The 20,747-nt window shown below is 44.0% G+C and overlaps 1 protein-coding gene across 2 annotated transcripts in view; it reads right to left on the minus strand.

The window, feature by feature from the left end:
• The window catches only part of Ipo5 (importin 5), a 139,292-nt gene that overhangs the window by 102,691 nt on the left and 15,854 nt on the right, over positions 1-20,747 (minus strand). The gene's annotated exons all lie outside the window — the stretch shown is intronic.

Here is a 20,747-nt window from a genome sequence, read left to right on the forward strand (position 1 = left end):
TTGCACTATGGTCTGATAATATGCATGGGATAATTTCAATTCCTTTGCATTTACTTAAGCATGTTCTATGAGCTAGTATGTGGTCTATTTTTCAGAATATCCCACTTGCAGCTGAGAAGAATATGTATTCTGATGTTGTAGGGTGGAACACTCTGTAGACACCTACTAAGTCCATTTGGTTAAAAGTTTGGTTCAGTTCTGATTTTTTTTTTGTCTAGTTGATCTGTTTGTGACAGTGGGTTATTGAGGTCTCTCATTACAGTTGTATTAGTGCTTAGTATAGACCAATATCAGACAATAAAATTGACGAGGTAATTAAAAACTTACCAACAAAGAAAAGCCCAGGCCTGGATGAATTCACTGCTAAATTCAATAAGAAATGTAGAGAAGACCTAATGCCACTACTTCTCAAACTCTTTAATGAAACTGAAAGGGAAGCAATACTCCCAAATTCATTCCTAGAAGCAAGCATTACCCTGATACCAAAACCAGATAAGGACCCAACTAAAAAAGACAACTACAGGCCAATCTCCCTAATGAACATAGATGCAGAAATCCTCAATAAGATATTGTCAAACAGAACACAGAAAAATCATCAAGATTATATACCATGACCAAATAGGAATTCATCCCAGGGATGCAGGCATGGTTCAATATACACAAATCAATAAATGTAATACACCATATTAACAGAGGCAAGGACAAAAACCATGTGATCATCTCAATAGATGCAGAAACAGCATTTGACAAAGTCCAACACACATTCATGATAAAAATCCATCGGAAGGGGCCAGGGATTTAGCTCAGTGGCTCCAGTGCCTGCCTCACAAGTGCAAGGTTCTGAGTTCGATCCCCAGTACCAAAAAAAAAAAAAAATCCATCAGAAAACTGGAATAGATGGTCTTTATCTCAATCTGATAAAAGCTATCTATGACAAACCAACAGCCAACATCATATTAAATGGACCAAAATTGAAAGCTTTCACTCTAAAACCAGGAAGAAGACAAGGATGTCCACTATCACCACTCTTATTCAATATTGTTCTGGAAACATTAGCCAGAGAAATTAAACAAGAGAAAGAAATAAAAGAAATAAGGGTAGAAAAGGAAAAAGTTAAAGTATCATTATTTGCAAATGACATGATACTCTACATAGATGACCCCAAAAACTCCACCAAAAGACTGCTAGATTTAATAACCAAATTCAGTAGTGGAGCTGGATACAAAATCAACACTCAAAAATCAATAGCATTCCTGTCCACAAATAACAAACTCACTGAGAGAGTAATTAGGGAAACCACACATTTCACAATAGCATCGAAAAAAATGAAATACCTGTGAGTCAATCTAATGGAGGAAGTAAAAGACCTTTACATGGAAAACTACAGTACTCTGAAAAAGGAGATCGAAGAGGATATCCAAAAATGGAAAGACATCCCTTGTTCTTGGGTAAGAAGAACCAATATAGTGAAAATGGCCATACTTCCAAAATTTTTATACAGATTTAATGCAATCCCAATCAAAATACCAACAGCATATCTCACAGAATTAGAGAAAACGATCCTAAAATTCATTTGAAACCAGAAGAGATTTAGAATAGCAAAAGCAATTCTGGGGAACAAAGGCAAGGCAGGGAGCATCACAATCCCTAACTTGAAATTATGCTACAGAGCTACTGTAATAAAAACAGCATGGTACTGGCAAAACAAAACTAAAAACCACAGAACACAAAACACAAAACACAAAAAACAGACCTGAGGATCAATAGAAAAGATTAGAAGATGCAGAAACAACTCCAAATACACTCAGCCACCTTATCTTTAACAAAGGAGCCAAACACCTCCACTGGAAAAAAGCCTCTTTAATAAATGCTGGAAAAACTGACTTTCCGTATGCCGAAGATTGAAACTAGACCCATATCTTTCACCATGCACTAAACCAAAATTGAAATGGGTCAAAGATCTAAATATTAAAACAGAAACATTACATCTGCTGGAAGATAGAATAGGTGGAATTCTTGAAGACGCTGGTGTGGGCAAAGACTTTATGAACAAAACCCTGATTGCATAGGAACTATCATAAAGAATCAACAGCTGGGATCTCATCTTATTAAAAGGCTTTTGCGGGGCCAGGGATTTAGCTCAGTGGCAACATGCCTGCCTCCTAAGCACAAGGTCCTGAGTTCGATCCTGGAACCACACACACACACACACAAAACCTTTTGCACAGCAAGAGAAACCACCAACAGAGAGAAAAGACAATCCACAGTGTGGGAAAAAATTTTTGCCAGCAGGCTGGGGATTTATCTCAGTGGTTCCACCACCTACCTCGCAAGCACAAGGACCAGAGTTGGATCCCCGGTACCAAAAAAAAATTTTTTTGGTCAGGTGTTCCTCAGACAAAGGACTACTATCTAGACTATATAAAGAACTAAAAAAAAAAAAAAAAATCAGACCCTGCCCCCCAATTTAAAGAATGAATCCAAAAATGGGCATCTGAAATGAAAAGACACTTTTCAGATGAAGAAGTACAAACAGCAAATAAATAGGTGAAAAAATGTTCCACATCACTTGTCATTCATGAAATGCAAGTTAAAAACAACTCTGAGATTCCATCTCACCCCAGAAAGATTGGCTGGTATTAAGAAATCAACCAATAACAAATGCTGGTGGAGGTGTGGGGAGAAAGGAACCCTTCTCCACTGCTGGTGGGAGTGCAGACTGGTCCAACCACTGTGGAAGTCAGGGTGGAGATTGCTCAGAAAACTAAAAGTAGAGGTTCCATTTGACCCAGCTATACCTCTTCTTGGTATCTTCCCAAAAGAATTAAAAGCATCATACCATAACAATATATGCGCACCCATGTTTATAGTGGCAGAATTTATAATAGCTAAATATTGGAAGCAGCTCATCAGATGATGAATGGGTAGAGAAGATGTGCTTTTCATTTATACAATGAAGTAGTACTCTGCCATAAAGAAGTATAAACTTCAGACATTTTAGGTAAATAGATGCACCTTGAGACCATACTTTTGAGTGAAATCAGACACACATGCTTAAATATCACATTGTTTCTCTTATGTGAGAAACTGAAAGTATAAATAAGGACCAAAATGTATACTAGAAATTGGGAAATGGCAAGAAAATGTTCAAATGGGAAGAGGAACAAGGGAGGGGGAAGGGGAAAGGAAAGAAGGGACACAAAAAGAGACTAAAAGGAAAAAAAATGGGAACAAAGCTTTTATAAATAAGGAGGGGAAGAAGGGTTGAAGGGAAGGAAGGGGAATGGGGAAAAAAAGAAAGATGATATATCATGTATAGGTACTAACTCCCTAGAAAGAATGTGATCATTTTGTATATCTAAAATGTGCCAATAAATTTAAAAAAAAAAAAAGCAGAGAAAGCAGCACATACTGCAGGGTGCCTGGTGGAGTTTTCCCGCTGGTCCTGTCTTCGCGTACTATTGTGCGCTATCCTAGCACATCTGTGCTAGGATCTGTGATGACATCGACAGCACCCAAAGCAATCTTAGCCTAGGACAATTTCGTCCAAGGATGAATAGCTCAGTAACCTTGCACACCATTAGGAGAGCTAGGAAATGCACCCCACTAACTAAAATATAAAGCAGAAGACAAAGGACTTTTCGTGACCTTGAGGAGATCATAAGTTGTATACTGTGAACTAGGTGGAGAGGACAGTTCACCTCCATTAACTGAGTTGAAAAGCAACTCAGAGCACTAAGAATTTATGGTTGAATTTGTGTTTATGACTTAGCAAAGTTGGAGTGCAGAGATTTTTATGACACCTAGTATTTTTGTGTGTGGGTGGGATTGATCCCAGGGCATGTGAACTAAGCTACATCCTCAGCCACTCCCGCCTTCCCCCCTTTTTGAAATTTTTGTAATTTTGAGACAGAATCTTGCTATGTTGCTAAGTTGCCCAGGCTGTGCTAAAACTCGCGATCCTTCTGCCTCAGCCTCCCAGAGTGCTCGGATGAGAGGCATGTACCACTATGCCTGGCTACTTATGAATTTGATTTTTTTTGAAGAATAATTTTTATTTTTATGTACACAAGAGGTAACATCCTACCTTTACCTCAAGTTGCTGACAAATTATTTGGCCCTTGCATTTCTAGCTTGGCAATGAAAGCCACCAGTTTTGGATATGGGGTGGTGCTCCCCACTATGGCCAACTTAATCCTATCTGTCATTGTAATGACTCCTGATAGCTTCCCCTAGCCTGGCCAGAGGTCCTGTGCCCTCTGAGTTAATGAGTGTAAATGCAGTGGTGGATCAGCCTTTCTGTGGACAGGTACCCCAGGCTGGGTGAGCCCTGCATGGGGAACTTGGGAACTGCCACTTCACAGCCCAAGGCAGGCAGGCAGGCAGAGTCAGCACCCAAGGGGATCCACACATGTGCCCACACCACCAGATGGCTTCTTCTCCCTACCAAGGAGGTGACAGTATTAACACCTGCTCCAACATAGGTAGTCTCAGTAGGGACATCCTTTTGTTGGTAGCTTTCTGCTTTTCCTGCTCAGTATCTGGCTATACTTGGGGCACTTTCAAATGCTTGTAGAGGAAGACCTTTTACCACCGCACCTGGGTGTAGCTGGGTCATTTGATGACAGAAGTGGTTACTGCATTCCATTTTGCAGACTTGCCTGGAAACAATCATAATTTGATTTTGGCCAGGTGTGATGGCTCAATCCTGAGTCCCAGAACTCAAGAGGCTGAGACAGGAGGATTGCTACAGTTCACAGCCAGCTGGGCTACATAGCAACTTCAAAGCCAGCCTGAACTACCTAGGTGAAACCCTGTCTCAAAACAAAAACAATTGATTTTGATTTTTTCATTTCTTCCTTTTGTGTGGTACTGAAGTTTGAGCTCAGGCTCTTGCTCATGCTAGGCAAGTGCTGTAGCTAAGAGATACACCCACAAGCCTTTAAAAGCACTTTTTTTTGGAGACAAGATCTCACTAAGTAACCTGCTGGAGTCAGGCATGATGGTGTATGCCTAAAATCCCAGAACTCTGGGAAGCTGAGGCAGGAGGATCAGATGTCCAAGCCTTATCCAGTCACTTAGCCAGATCCTGTCCCAACATTAAAAAGAAAAAAAAAAAAAAAGGAGCTGAAGATGTAGCTCAGCGTGCAGGCCTTGGGTTCAATCTCTAGTACTGCAAACAAACAAACATATAAACAAACACTAAGTTACTCAGCTTGGCCTTGAATTTACCATTTCCTCCCTCTGCCTCCTGAGTAGCTGGGATTACAGGCATATGCCACCATGCCTGGCAAATAATTTGATCATGATATGAACATTTTAAAGCATTTTGATACCATTTAAAATTTTGGTCAAAATAATGCATGCACATGCTTAAAATCAGCAGGGCCCTGGCAGGCCTGCAGCCATCTGGCTTCCCGAGGCATGCATGGTACAGGGCGGTGCCAGGTTATAGGAATAAATCTGCCCAATTCAGGCCAGTCTCCATCTGCACTTCCAGAACAATACACATGCAGATGTGATCACAATAGTAGATCTTTTCCCCCACAGCAGAGATTCAATTTTTTTTAAATTAAAAGAACTGTCAAATAATTTTTCATTTTTCTTCTTGGTAAGCAAAAATACATTTTCAGTTGCTGTAATGAAAGTACTAGAACTTTTTGTCCTCTCTTGATTAAAAGCCTTGTGGGAGACCACAATATTGATTATGCCCAAAGCAGGCTGCAAAGAATTAACCCGATAATTGGCTTGTTTACAGAAGAGAGCCCGGCCAAAGCCTACATGCCAAGGTCAGAGTAACTCGGCCAAATTCTGTTCCCACAACTAAAACCTTCTTACTAGAAGAACAATGTTCTAATTACAACCATATATTTTGTCTATTCTGTTCCTAATTTGAGAATGCTTTGTCTTGCCCTTCACGAGCCTTGTTTACATTAATTTCCATAGAAACTGCATGACTGCATATCCTTGCACATAGCTTGCCTTTACCCCAGTTGATTACCAATAAAAATCAGTGCCAGACTGGCCAATGCCCTTGTCAGTTGCACCAACATTGGTGGCCCTGGGACCCTGCTTTCTGTCTCTCTTAATTCTGCCTTTTAGTTTGTTTTACCCCCCCGCCCCTCAGGCCTGTGTATATACTGGACAGGAAACTAGAACCTAACTGCAGAGGTCTCCAGTAAAGCCCAGTATTATCAAGTCAATGGTATTTATCTTCACGATTTTATAGCTAATTATACTAAAACATTTGTGATCTCGTCTCCAGTGCTAGTTGTGTTGCTCTTTCTTTCCTAACATTTGAGTAATCTATTAGCAAAGAGGTCAAAGAGAATAAGACTTGGAGTAGATGCTTGTCATGATATATATTTTTAGAAAAATCTAGATCTTATATAATTTTCATAAGGAACTTTGGCCATCTATTATATATCCTTTTCACCAAGTTCTCTAGTTTTTAAAATTTTCAAATCTCCCTTACTCATTTTGGTAATATTGCATCATATTTGTACAACTGCAATAATAACTAATTATTATTTATTGGGCATTTATCGTGCACCATGTTCAAGGATAACCATTTTGCATTTGTTAACTCACTGAAGCCCCAATGACACTATGAGATAGACGGCATGATCATGCCATCTTATGGATAACCAAGCCCATGTATCAAGTAAGTACTATATTAAAACCTGAGTTTGCCTTCCTCCATGTGGACTTAACTGTTATGGCACTATTCTAAGAATGGGTAGAACTATGGCTTCTGAGTCATTTTAACCATTGCAATCTGGTTTGATTTATTGTTTGGCACCATTCTCTAATTTCTATCACTTTTGGACCTGGGAAAGATAAAGGAGACACTGCACACTGGAATCGAAGACAGATTTGGCTTAGGGGGCCTGGGAAAGTCTGGGGAAATGCCAAATGCTGAGCTGCAGGTTTTCAAAACTGTTTATTTTCAAGCCCACAGATGTTGGGAAAACATCATGTACGTGCCTCATATCGCTACCTCCAACAGTGACGTAGGTCAGCTGCCCAGGTGTGGTCAAGAAAAAGGGTAAGGAGGGAGGCCACATGTGAATGTGTGTGTTCCCCAGCCCTGCTGGCTGACTGAGAACCTCACCAGGGTGGCAAATCACTAATATTGTTCCCTGAGCACACACCTTTAGTCCTGCTTTCCTGCTTTTTGGGATGGAACCCAGGGCCTCTCACAGGCCAAATGAGCAACACTCCAACCATCAGAAACTTCTGAGAATCTATGTTTAATGTGGGCATTGTGGTTATGCATACTTACAATCCTAGCACTTAGGACGCTGAGGCAGGAGGATTAGCTGTTCAAGGCCAGCCCAGGCTACACGGCAAGTCCCAGGCTGGCCTGGACTCAGACTCAGCCTTGCCTCAGTTAAAAAAAAAAAGTGCTTCAGAATGCAAAACAGGTCGAATATTCCTTGTCTGAAATACCTAGAATCAGAAGTGTTTAGGATTTTGGATATGTTCATATTTTGGAATATTACACATACATAATGAAATATCTTGGGGACAGAACCCAAGTTTAAACACAACATTTATTTATGTTCCATATTCACCTTACACACAAATTGAAAATAATTTTATACGACATTTCTCATAATTTCGTGCATGAAACGAAGTTTCATAATGTGGTTGTCCTACCTGGGGTATCATGATGGTATGCAAAACACTTCAGAATTCAGGCTGGGGCATAGTTCAGTGGTAGAACATGTGCTTACCATGTGTGAGGGCCCTGGTTCAGTCTCTAGCATGCGTGCACATGCACACAGTTTTAGATTTTAGAGGATTTTGGATATACATATATATGTTTTCCTTGTTGTGTCTTTGAAACACGGTCTTGCTATGTAGTTCAAGCTGGCCTCGAACTCATGGCAATCCTTCTGCCTCAGCCTCCCAATATATTTTACTTTATTTTATTTATTTATTTTTGGTACTGGTTATCAAACTCAGGACCTTGCTCTTGCCAGGCAGGCACAGTACCACTGAGCTACATCCCTGATCCTCCCAATTTATTTTAAAGATAGAGGTTGAATTAGGAGAAGTGTTTTCCAGGAAGGAATCTGGTTAAATACAAAGGATACCACAAACACACCTAGCACATAGACTTGATCAGGCAGGAACTATGTGAAGCATCTTAAATATTCCCAGGAGCAGCCATTGCTTTACAGTGCCACAGGTTTCCTTTGTAAATTCCTGGGGCCCAGATGAGGCATGCAAGTTTCTCAGCCTTTTTACAAGTGGACAGCTGCCACTCACAGGGATGTGGAGAGGAAGAGATTGTCCAGTGTTACAAAATAAAATGAGAAAAGGGGATATAATAGAAACATTTTACTGCATTATTCTTTGCAGAATATTTTTAAATTATCCAACTTTTTGTTTCAGAAATGTGTTCCCATTGTGTAATCAGATGATTGTCCAAAGTAAGAATTTCAAGGGAAAAGGGATAGGAGAGAAAGTCAGGCAGTCCCCCCTGCCACCCCAATTCTGAGGATTGATCCTAGGGCCTCCACACTGAGTTATATGCCCAGTCCTATTTGCTTTTTATTTTCAGATGGGACTCACTAAGTAGGCCAGGCTGAGCTCGACCTTCTGATCCTCCTGCCTAAGCCTCCCAGAGTGCTGGGGTTATAGTCATGTGCCACCACACCTGGCATCAGGCAGAACTTATCTTTAAAATGCGCCTGATTTTGGGCTGGGGATTTAGCTCAGTGGTTCTGCCGCCTGCCTTGCAAGCAGTACGTCCCGAGTTCGATCCCTGGTACCAAAAAAAATGTGCCTGATTTTAATTTTTCATGTTAAGTGAAACAAATCAGTCACACAAGCTTAAATATTGCATGGTTTCTCTTAAATGACAAACTCAAAATATAAATAAAGAACAAAGTAAAAGATGGACAATAGGAAGTGAGGAGAGAGATCTTTTGCGAAAGGGAAGGGGGCCAAGGCATGGGTGGAAGGAGGGGAGGAGAAGGGGATGAAAAAAGAATCAAGATGTGTTGTGTGTATGTGCCAACTCCTCACAGGGAATGTAATTATTATGTACTGTGATCATGTACTAATAAAAAGTAAAACAAACACACAAAGAAAAATTAAATTAAAAATTAATTTAATGAGGGCTGAGGGTGTAGCTCAGTGGCAGAGAGCTTGCCTAGCATGTATGCGGCCCAATCCTCACAAAACAAAACACAACAGAAAACATAACACCAACTTAATACTATTCTGATTTGCAAGTTGAGGAGTAACTTATATATACACCAAACTGCACAAGTAGTATTAAGTGCTTAAACTCAATAAACTCAATGCAACTGTGTAATTGCCAGTTTCCATTTCCAGCTGGATCCCCAGCCTGATCTCTGGGATGTTAGAAACTGGGCTGCAAGCAGAAGGTAAGTGGCAGCTCTGGGTGAAGCTTCAGTTCTGTTCACAGCTGCTCCCCATTGCTCCCATCACTGTCTGAGCTCCACCTCCAGTCAGATCCACTGAGAAAGCTTAGACTCCTCCAGAGCTGGTTCTCCCTGCAACCCCCAACCTTCTCTGGCCTCTCCCTATCTCAACTGTTGCTTGCTTTAAACTTCATATAGAGGGGGCTGTCTTGTGACCACCTTTGATTGCTTAACATTATTCACCCTGTGTATAGCAGTAATTTAGTTTTTTATTCTGCTGTGTAGTATTCCACTGCATGACTATAATATTTTATTTATCCATTCTTGGTAGTAGGATGCTTGGGTTGTTTCGGCCTTGGAGACTATTTTGACAAATGCTGGCTGAATATTCTTTTACTTACCTTTGAGTAATAATACCCATTCATTCCTGGCAGAGTTACACCCAGAAATGGAAATGCCAGGTCAGAGAGCATAACCTAGTTTAGCTTAGCAAATGCTGCCAAGTGGTTTCTGAACTGGTGAAAGCATTTATCCTCCCACAGGAATGCACAAGAGTTTCAGGTGCTCCTGTTCCTCACCAATGCTTGGTTCTATCTGTGCCTCAACTTTAGGTGTCTGGGTACGGTGTGCATGTAGTTGTGTCTCATCATGGTACATATTCATTTACATTTCACTAATAATGAATGATATTGGTAATGAATATTTTTAAAAACCTATAACCTCATTCTGTTTTTATTTTTCTATGTGTCTTTTCAGTGCAGATTATATATTTGCATAATTAGAATTAGAACATAGCTAGATTTTTTTGGGGGGGGTACTGGGGATTAAACTCAGAACCTTGCTAGGCAAGCATTGTACCACTGAGGTAAATCCCCAGCCCTCTTTTTGTATTTTTAAACTATTCACTTAAGTTTGTAATGACCTTCATATTTATCCTTTACAATGATTTCTTAATATCCCACTAAATTTGGTCCAGCATAAAATTCCCAGCCATTGCCCTCTGGTGGATCATTAGGTCACTTCCTGTCTTCCTTCTGGCTCATTGTCATCCTCAGAGAGGAACTGCGTGCACCCAGACCTGGGCAGTGTTGTTGTAATTACTAGAAGCTATCGTTCAGAGTGTGGTGTGCCAGTGAGGTGTGCTAGGCGCTTTGAATGTGGTTTCTACTTCCTTCCCAGTGCCACCTGCAGACGTTGAGTGCTACCTCTACTTTACAGGTGAGGAATCTGATACCAGCCTTTGTAGCCTGCCCACCACCAGGTACTCAGTGGGTGCCCAAGCAGGACTTGCTGCCCAGATCTGTGACTCTAGAGCTCTGACCAGCCAGCTACACAATGGCTCTACCCAGGCTGCTGTGTCCATGCCTAGAAGGTTCCTGCCCATCCTCCTGGTTCTCCTTGCAGTTCCCCACATCCTTCCTCCCTGCCAGTCCTCTCCCTCCATCGCTGTCCCAGTGCCCTGTCCATGGTATGATTTTCAAGACAGAGCAGTGTGAGGACTGTGGAAGCTCAATACTGGTCACATTGAGCCAGGGCCCAGGCCTGTCCTTAGGGGAGACTGAACCCTCAGGGAGAAGGGCTTAGTTCTGGCCTGTTGGCCTGGTGCTTCCCAGAGCCCTGAGATTCTTCCAGGCCTTGGGGAACATAAGGATGGGCAGAACAGAGCCAGAGCGTACATGCCCACTCTTGCCTTTGGAAGACTCACTGAATGTGGCCAGGCGGTGTTTTCTGCCACCTGCTAGTGAGAACTACTCCTCCGTGGTGTTTTCTGGCTGTGCAGTGTTGTGATTGTGCAGACTGCAGACCCCCAGGGAGGGCAGTCAGGGCTCAGTCCTCACCCTGAGGGTTGAAAGCAAGCGAGACAGTATTTGAGTGTACTTATGAAGTGCAGTGCAAATGTGAGCTGTGACGATGACGATCCTCACTAGTCATCTGTCATGGCACTGTTTCCTGGGAAAGTTGTCCCTGGCTCCTCAGTGTGTTGTAACACTTTGATCTTGTTTTAGTGAAGTAGCACATAGGCACCGAACTCTGGAATCAGACAGCCCCGATGTGGTTGGCATCTGAGTCGCACTCCGTGGTCACTGTCAGATGCCTGGTGAGGTCTTAACTACAGTGGTCCCTTGGTATCCAAGGGGGACCAGTTCCAGGACCCCTGCAGGTACCAAAGTCTACAGATGCTCAAGCTCTTCCATAAAACGGTGTGGTACTTGCACATAATCTATGCACCTCTTTCTATACTCTTTAAATCATCACTAGATTACTTACCATACCTATGGCAAGGTGCATATTATATAAAACCTTGTCACACTGTATTGTTTAAGCAGCAACGGAAAGAACAAATCTATGTTTGCTACAGATGGAACCGTTTTTCAGATATTTTCAATCTGAAATTGGTCAAGTCTGAGATGGTACCTGGGGATATGAAGGTCTGTACTCTGAGCTTTTTAGTCATTTTAATCTGTAAAATGGGAGCTGTGGTCTAGATATTTATGTCTGACCAAAGTTCATATGCTGAAATCTAATCCCCAGTTTTCTTTTATTCCAGTTTTATAAGGTCAATTATTTTGGTGTAGAAGTGGTTTTATAGCTCCTATGTGCTTGATAAACATGCTTGTTTTCCTCATTTTCCAACAATGGGGTCTTTCTGGTGAGAACTATGTGGAGCTGCCAGCCTGTTGTTATTTCTAAACAGAATTTATTTCTAATCCTAATGTAACAAATGTATTTGATGATCAGTATTTAACGTGTGTATGTTGTGTGGTAAATTTCAAAGCATGGAATAACACAAAGCAGAACATCACATTCCACACAAAAATACTGGATTTTTTTTCCTCTGGATTTTCTTGCCATCCTTGTCACTGTGCAAATAGCAGCTTTTGCAGTGACCAGTTGGATTGGTAAATAATAAAAGCAAGACATTTTATGGCCAACTATGGGGTTAGGTTAGGACTGAACCCATGGTTATCTCAGTGTAAATGGAACCATGAGGATTTTGGGACAAATGGGAAAATGGTTTAGGGATGGGGAGGAAGGCAAGTGTGTCCACAATCGAGTGACACCGTCTAATTTCTGAGCCGGGTGTTTGCAGTGGTGTTGGAAGCAGAACTCTGGGACCAAACACTCACTTTATCCACAAAGAGCCTGAGTCCCGTGAAAACTGCGAATGACTCCAGAAATTTAAAGACCCAATCAAAAAATGGGGATCTGAAATGAATCAACACTTCTCAAATGAAGAAGTTCAAACCACTGGTAAATACATGAAAAAATGTTCAACATCCACGGCTATTTGAGGAAAGCAAATGAAAATAACACTGAGATTCCATCTCTAGAAAGAATGGCCATCATTTATAGAGATCAACCAATAACAAATGCTGACAAGGCTGGGCATGGGGGACACTTCATTGTTAGTAGGAGTGTAAAGTGGTGTGACCACTATGAATATCCACATGGGGATTCCTCGGAAACTAAAAGTAGAACTGCTGTTTGACTCAGCTATTCCCCTTCTAAGTATCTTCCCAAAAGAGTTAAAGACATCACATTACAGGGATCCATGCACACCCATGTCTATAGCAGCACAACTCACAGTAGCTAAGTCTTGGAAGCAGCCTGTATGTCCATCTGCAGATGAATGGATAAAGAAAATGTGGCATTTACACACAATGGAGTACTACTCTGCCATAAAGAAGGATAAACTGGAGACATTTGTAGGAAAATGGATGCACTTTGAGACAATAATATTAAGTGAAACAAATCAGACACCAGCTTAAATATTGCGTGGTTTCTCTTACGTGAGAAGCCCATAGTACAAACAAGTTACAGAGAAAAATGAAGGGTAGGCTGTAGGAAGAAAGAGGGACAGATCTTTTGCAAGAGGAGAAGGGGACCAAGACATGGAGGAAGAGAGGGGGCGAAGGGAGGGGCAGGGGATGTAGAAAGAATTCAGATGTGTTGTGTACAGGTACCAATTTCCCATGAGGAATGCAATCATTACATAAGTGCAAATATGCACTAATAAAAATTAACCTCTCGTCCTGCCTGGTCCTGCTTACTTTTCCAGCCTTTTCCTCTTCCCCCTTGCCCAGGGAATAGGCATTGAAATGCTTGTCGTTCTCCAGATACTCCACAGCCTTGCCTGCCTGGTCTCTGGACATGATGTCCCTTCCCTGAACGGCCTCCCCTATGTGGCTCTGGGTCACCTGTCCTTCGGCCTGAGGTCCTTCGCATCAGTTCCGCCTGCCCCTCCTGGCCCTGCTGCTTGGGCTCCCAGGGCACACGGGGACAGCCTCTGCTCACTGGTCCTCTTTTCTCCCCACCTCCCTCCCTGACTGTGAGCTCTTTGACACAGACTCGAGCTGTTCATGGCACTGTTTCCAGGACTTGGAACTGATGGTGTAACATAAGTGTCTGCAAATATTTTCGGGATGAATAAAGAGTGAGCAAGCTCTTTCTGACAGGGGAGGGAAAGTATTTTAGAGACACAATAGACAGTGACAGTCAGTGCTGATGTAACCTCTGCTTCATTAGAAATGAAACTAGGGCCGTGGACAAGTGACTTTTTCAGATTTGATAGCTTTAAAAACAGATTTCAACAGGGTGCCTTTGAACTAGAGTTTCTAGTTCTTTGAGAATTTAAAATCTCCCCATTCCCTTCGTTCCTCAGTTTAGAACAAAAGGCAATCTCAACCTCAATCTGGTTTATTACATAAACCTAGTAATTACTGATTTTCATGCTTATGTTTGAACTTTTTCTTTTTGTACTGAAGACTGAACACAGGATCTACGTGGAGCTACATCCCCAGACCTTTTTTCATTTTTAAAGACAGTCTTACTAAGTAGCCTAGGCTGGGTTCTAATGTACAATCTTCCTGTCTCAGCCTCCCAGAGTACTGGGATTACAAGTGTGCACCACCACACTAGGGTAACTTACTAAAACATAGTAAGTTTTATTAAGATTTGAAAGAGGCAGTTTTGAACCTGATAAAGCCAAGTTGCTACCACCCTCATTCAAAGAGTAAATTTGGTGCTTTTCTTTAGTTGTAGTCAGAAAATATTCCTATATCCAGCTTCATTAGAGACAGATGTTATAACTTAGGGTCTTCTTGTTGTTGTGGTCCTTTAGCCTTTTTACAAATGGGTATTAAATGTTAAAATTAACACTTGCCTCTCGCCTTCATTTCTGCTCTCCTACCACATCCCATCACCAACACTGCTTAGGAAGAGTTTGCAAAGTGAGATTCTATGAGATTTTTGTGAGTTAACTGTTTCCCTGAACAATATCCTTCCTTTGGAAGAGCTTGAAGTTCAGATATCTGTTTTTCCTTTCTTCATTTTCTTCCTAGGGAAGCTAAAGAGCCTGTCGCTGATATGTCTTTGAATTGTGAGGAGATGAGGAAGAAAATGACAGCTACGCTGTCTCCATGTTCCCCTGTAGTAACTTCGCCAGCTGCGCGGTCAGAGGCACAGTAGCTCTAGTGTGGGATACAGCCAGCCCAGGGGCTCTGCCTCCGTGGACTCAACAACCACGGACCAAAGATATGTGGAGCAGGAGATCTTCTGTGCTGATGTGGATTATGAAACTAGGTCTACTGGGGTTGTGTCTGGCTTTTTCGTATCCCTTGAGCCAGTAGTCCCCAACCTCCTTAGCACTGGGGACTGGATTTGTGGAAGCCAGCTTCCGTGGAACAGGGGATTTGGGGTCCAAGGAATGGGTCCGGGATGATTCAAAGGTGCGCAGTGCATCCTAGATCCCAAATGCGCACGCGCAGTTCACAAAAGTGTCCTCATTCTTGCGAGATCTAAGGCCCTGCTGCTCCCAGGAGGTGGGGGGTTCAGGCGGTGACGTCAGCGATGTAAATATACAGGGTTTTTTTGTCTTTTCTTCCTATTCCTCACAGGGTGATGTTTGCGAGACAGATAGCTATAGAAAGAAACTAAGAAACTAGGGTTAGGGAGGTAGCTCAGAGGTAGAAGGCTTGCCTGACACGTGTGAGGCCTTAGGTTCAATCCCCAGTACCAGGGAGAAAACAGTAGTTAATCTCGCTGGGCATCTCTCTGGGTTTGAGCCTCAGCACCACACACACAGAAAAGAAAAGGAAACTGTCTCTTCTTGGATATCTGAGAACACCATGAGCAAAATTTGTAACCTTATTACACTCTAAAAATTAATGTATTTTTAAGAAACGAAAGCAAAAAAGACTACCCTGCAGTTTTTGTTGAAACTGGCAAAAGCTAGTCTATGTGCTCCATCTTTATAGGTGTTTAAGATAGGAGTGTGTAATTGAGTTTGTCGCTCTTCCCTAGAGTCATGCCCTTGCCACGTGACCTTGTAGTTCTTTCTGCACAGAAGGTGGTGTGACTTTCCCCACTGCGGGACTTTCTGCTTGACCGTGTGACTCATCTTGGGCAAAATGTTAGTAGAAGCTTGACATGTGGTTGCATACGGGGTCCTGTTCTCTGGTTCTTTCTTCACCAAGAGATGAACAGGCATTGGTCCACTTGGCAGTACCAAGACAGAAAGAGAGCTGCACGGAGCAAGCTACCCATCACTTTGGTGGGCAACAGTGGATCAGCATTTCTCCTGGCTAAGTAGAGCCCGGCAGCCCTTCCTGGGTGATCTGACCCTCCTTTGCTTCTTGCTGGTGCTCTGAGACCCCGGGGATTTCTGCATGAGTTACCAACTGGCCCTTTGTCATGGGTGCATTCCCTGCCTCTGGTGTTGGTTATTTGCCCCCTCACTATGGCAGGCCCCAGGCTTCTCTCACTCAAGCGGCCTTTGGACTCTCCCTGGGCACTCCGGCAACTTCTGAGTTCCTCCTGTGCTCTTGGGAGCCACAAGTAGCCTGGGAAAGCAAAATTCCAAGGTCCTCTACTGTGGAACCGTTGAATCAGCCCAAGCTCTTAAGGGATACAGCACCAGCAGGAGAGTGTATCTCCTATCATCTATCTAAAAGGAGATTTGTTCTGAGGAGTCACTCGGGTGATTATGGAGGCTGAGCAGTCCCAGTCTGCCATTTGCAAGCTGGAAGAAAGTTCCTGTTGATGTTCAGTCCGAGTCTAGAACTGGGAGAGCTGCTGGTGTCTGAGGGCAGGAGAAGGTGAAATGATAAGTCCCAGCTCAGGCAGCGAGGCAGAAATGGGCAACTGCCTCCTTTTTCCACTTTTGTTCCATTCTGGCCCCCAGCCTCTCGGATGAGCCCTGTTCACATGGGGCGGGCACTCTGCTGTAATGCATCCTTGATTCAATGCTGAGTTCCTGCGGAAACAGCCTTCCAGACTTGCCCAGATGTAGTGTTTCATCTGAGCACGTCGAGTAAACATCACAACCAAGCTGTGCTTCCACATTTACACTGGTCCAGATTTACTTGTAAGGTAGTTTCCTTTTCAGGCTTCAAGATGAAGAAAAGGGGAAACTTCTTTTCTACCTTGCCCCACATCACCTTTATTGCTGCAAGGCCACCACCTCTCATTCTCCCTCTGTCCAGAGGATGACATGTTACAGCCATGAAGTGACACTTTGACTGCTGGTTCTTCTTCCTCTATTTTTTTTTGGGGGGGGGGGCAATACTGAGATTTGAACTCAGGGATTTTGCATTGAGCTACATCCCCCCCCGCCCTTAAACTGTTGAACATTTTGAGACAGGGTCTTGGTAAATTGCTAAATTGGCTAGGCTGAGGTAAACTTATAGTCCTCTTGCCTCAGCCTCTCAGAATGAGGGAATTACAGGCCTACACCACCACAGTGCTCCTTTTGGCTTAAGCTGAATTATATACCTGTCGACATTCAGTCGCTGTTACCGGATAGAACCCATAAAGAGGGGGAACGTGTGCCTTAGGTATCTCAGTCCCTATCAGCTCTTCATTCGGGAAAGTTCAAGTTCTGGAGGGAAGTGGAGCCCGAAAAAGCAGATGGAAGCTGTCAGGTCCTAACACAAGCCCGTCAGTGCTGCAGAGTTTATGCCCAGACCAGGGGGGACCCTGGGTCCTCTGATTCTGTGCCTCTAGACTCCCTGACCGGAAGCACCCAGGAGGAGATGAAGAGCTGCAGGTTGTGTTCCATCCTGGGAAGGCAGCTCCTGCCCCTGGAAGAAGGGCACACTCAGCTCTCCTTACTCGGAGGGTGGGCAGACGGTGTTGTGCCTTGAGTGCGTGTGAGCTTGTGTGCACGTGCATGTGTGTGCAGGGGGTGAACAGGGGTGGTGGGCCAGCCTGAGGCGAAGGCTGGGGAGGCAGAAGCCGAGTACCTCCATCCTCAGTGACCCATCTGCTCTGGCATCTGAAGATGTGCAGGCCGCAGAGCAGACCCAGTTCCCAAGACAGCTCAGGACAGCCAGGAAGGGAAGGTGGTTCTGGGCATATCTGTACCCACAGAGGAGCTGAAATAGTTCTCTCTGTGCATGGATGACGCAGAGAGAAGCAGAGGGGCTATGGTGCCTATTTTTTTTATTTTTAGTACCTTCTCAAATTGTTTTTAGATTTGAGAATTGCGGTTCCTAAAAGAAAGAGTGCAAGGGCTATTTGCTTTCAGAGAGAGCCACTGGGCTGTTTATACAGTCCTGAAATGTCGTGTGACCTGCAGCTCCCCATGGGATGACAGGCAGTAAAGTCCAGCATGGGCCAGCTGGAGAAAGGCCCGTTAGACTTTGTGGAGATGCTGAACAGTAGAAGCGGCCCTGCCTTTTACTTTTCAGATGTACATGACATTTTCAGAGATGCTTATAGAGCCCCTGAGAGTGGAGGGCCTGCAGTCCCTTCCCACCCATCCTCATCGCTGTGCTGTGAGAACCGTGCCCCTGGCCTGTACCCCAAGCCCTCTGTAGCCAAAGGTACTGGGGCCTCGACTTCTGGCTTATGGGAAGTCAGCGGGGAGGATGGCACAGTGGGGGCTCAGTCTCTTTTCTGTCCCTATGGCGGAATGCCACGGACTGTGTCATTTACGAAGAAAAGGGCTTCATCTCTTACAGTCTGGAAAGTCCAAGATTGAGGGGCCACGTCGGGCAAAGGCCTTCATGTCGTGTTGGCCCGTGGCAGAGAGCGGCCCAGGAAGAGAGCTCGAGAGAGGAAGAGGGGACCGAACTCACTTTACTAACAAAGCCACTGGAGATCATGAGTGCAGTCCTGTGATGACAACATTAATCTATTCATGAGAGCAGAGTCCTGGTGACCTGAAGGTCCCACATCTCAACACTGCTGTGTTGGGGATCAAAGTGCCAACACATGAGCTTTGGGGACCCGTTCAGACCGTAGCAGGTGTGACGGGAGGACGAGGAAGATGCAGGAAAGGAGGAGAGTCATCAGTGTCTCCTCCTTGACCCTCTTTGGAGACCTGGGCAGAGTGACGGTTCTGCTGGCTGGCCACCTCAGGTCTCAGCTCCCAGCTTGCTCAGCGCCCTCCTGCATCCTGCGTGGCGGTGGCTTCTTGCTTTTTCCACTTGTGTGCACCTTGGCTGCTGGCTTCCTTCCCCTGAGTCTGCCCACACACAGCCTTGGCCGTGGCCTCCTTCTTAAACTCTCTTCGGAGCTACCATCTCTTCCTGCTGGATTCCTGGCCAAGGTCTCCTTCGACCATGTCTATAAATCCCTCCTCTCTTGCTTTCCCTTCTGCTGCCCCATCTTTGGGGGTCCCCAGCCCTTCTGTTTCCTCCTTGTGCCTCCTTCTGACCATCCCTTTACATCTCAGCCTCCTCCTTTTTCACTTTCTCTACATTCCAGCTTTAACTTAGAGAAGGGAACTAACCATCGTCAAGTACTTTGATGAGTGGAGATCTGGTAATTTATCCTGTTACTCACTGAATATTGAATATTATTGAGTGTGACCATGTGTGCAGACCATCCTGGAGTCCTGGCTGTATTAGGTCTTTGACCCTTTGTGTTACAGTCTATACACTGCCATCTCCATTTTACAGGTGGGGATTCTGAGCCTCAGAGAAGCTAAATACTGTGTCCAAGGCAGAGAAGGGGTTGAAATCTGCTTTCCTGCCTCCTGAATCTAAGCACTTCCTCCTTTTGGGCAATGAGAACCAAGCACTGAGTGCTTCTCATTTCCCATCGATGAACTTGAGTTGAACTTAGCAGAAGGTTCATGGTCTCTAAAATCAGCAAGTCTGACTTCAAGGGTCTGAACTGTAGAACATTTTCTGCTAGCTCATTCATCAGAGATGTTTGCCTGGCTCTGACTTTGAGCCTCTGTGCTCTGTAATTCACTGTGATTCTAAAAATTACCACTGAATTTCCCTAAAGGGCTTCATTTTAGATCCACAGTATCTTGACAATATAAGATTAATTTAAAACTAGAGCACCAGGATTCACTCTAGAGATTTCTTTACATATCATAAATTAGAGATAGGAGTCACTGTATTCTCTTCCCTACAAAGTGAAGATATGGGTAAACCTTTTGCTGGGTTTGGGGCCAGGGCCACCTGAGCATGTGGCCTCTGAAGCTAAGCATTGTTATTATTCAAACTTTGCACCCGTTAAAGGAACAGAGAAGAGATGCTTAGAAGGACCAGATTCCTGTGCCTGAGGCCAACTTTGCAAATCTAAGGAGGAAGTGTGGCTGATCAGGGAAACGGCAGAGCAAGGAGCTCATGGGACCCTGCCACACACGCCTTGTCAGAAAGGGCAGCAACAATGGCAGCCCGGCAGGGTGAGGAAGGGTCTGGGTAGCAATTCAGGCCTAGGAGATACCCAAGAGGATTCCTGTCTGTGAAAGCCAAGCCACAGTGGAGACACCTTGGGTCCCTGAGGCCATGGATATTGTTACTCAGCATGCTTCCTATGGATTCTGTCCCTTGCCTGCTTCTCATAGAATGTTTGTGGGAAAAGAATCTCTCCTAAAAACACAGGCCCATGGAGGTGGAGGATGAGGCCCACTGCCAAGTAGTCCTGCTGTGGTTGGGGGAATTAGTGGCGAGGATCCCTGTACTTCTAGAATACTCAAAGCAGCTTATTTGTGGTTGGTGTGAGAGTCTTAGGGTTTCTATGACTCAGGTGGAAACTGCAGACAAGGAGGTTTTGTAGTGAGGTGAATACTATTTCCTCGTCCATGGTTTAGAGGGTAACAATCACCCTGCAAAGAAGCCACATGAGCTAGAGTGTTTATAAGCTCTAAGCATGGTGGCCATCTCTCACCACAAGCGTCCACAGCATGGCTGCACCTGGCCGACTTCCTCTAACTCCTAGGCTGCGTTCTCAGTAGGCTGATGGTCCACCGTGTTGCCATGGTTGCCAGCCCTCCCCAGAGGGCTGGTCACCTCCTCGACTTTACTGTCTGTGCTGCCTGTCCTTGAAAAAACTGTTTACACAGTCACAGTTGACTGTGTTATGTAGCCATAAATTCTGTGCCTT

The sequence above is a fragment of the Heterocephalus glaber genome, unplaced genomic scaffold, assembly GCF_053883595.1.
Source record: "Heterocephalus glaber isolate CG9 unplaced genomic scaffold, H.glaber_assembly_v1.0 deba00001578, whole genome shotgun sequence".
NCBI lineage: Eukaryota > Metazoa > Chordata > Mammalia > Rodentia > Bathyergidae > Heterocephalus > Heterocephalus glaber.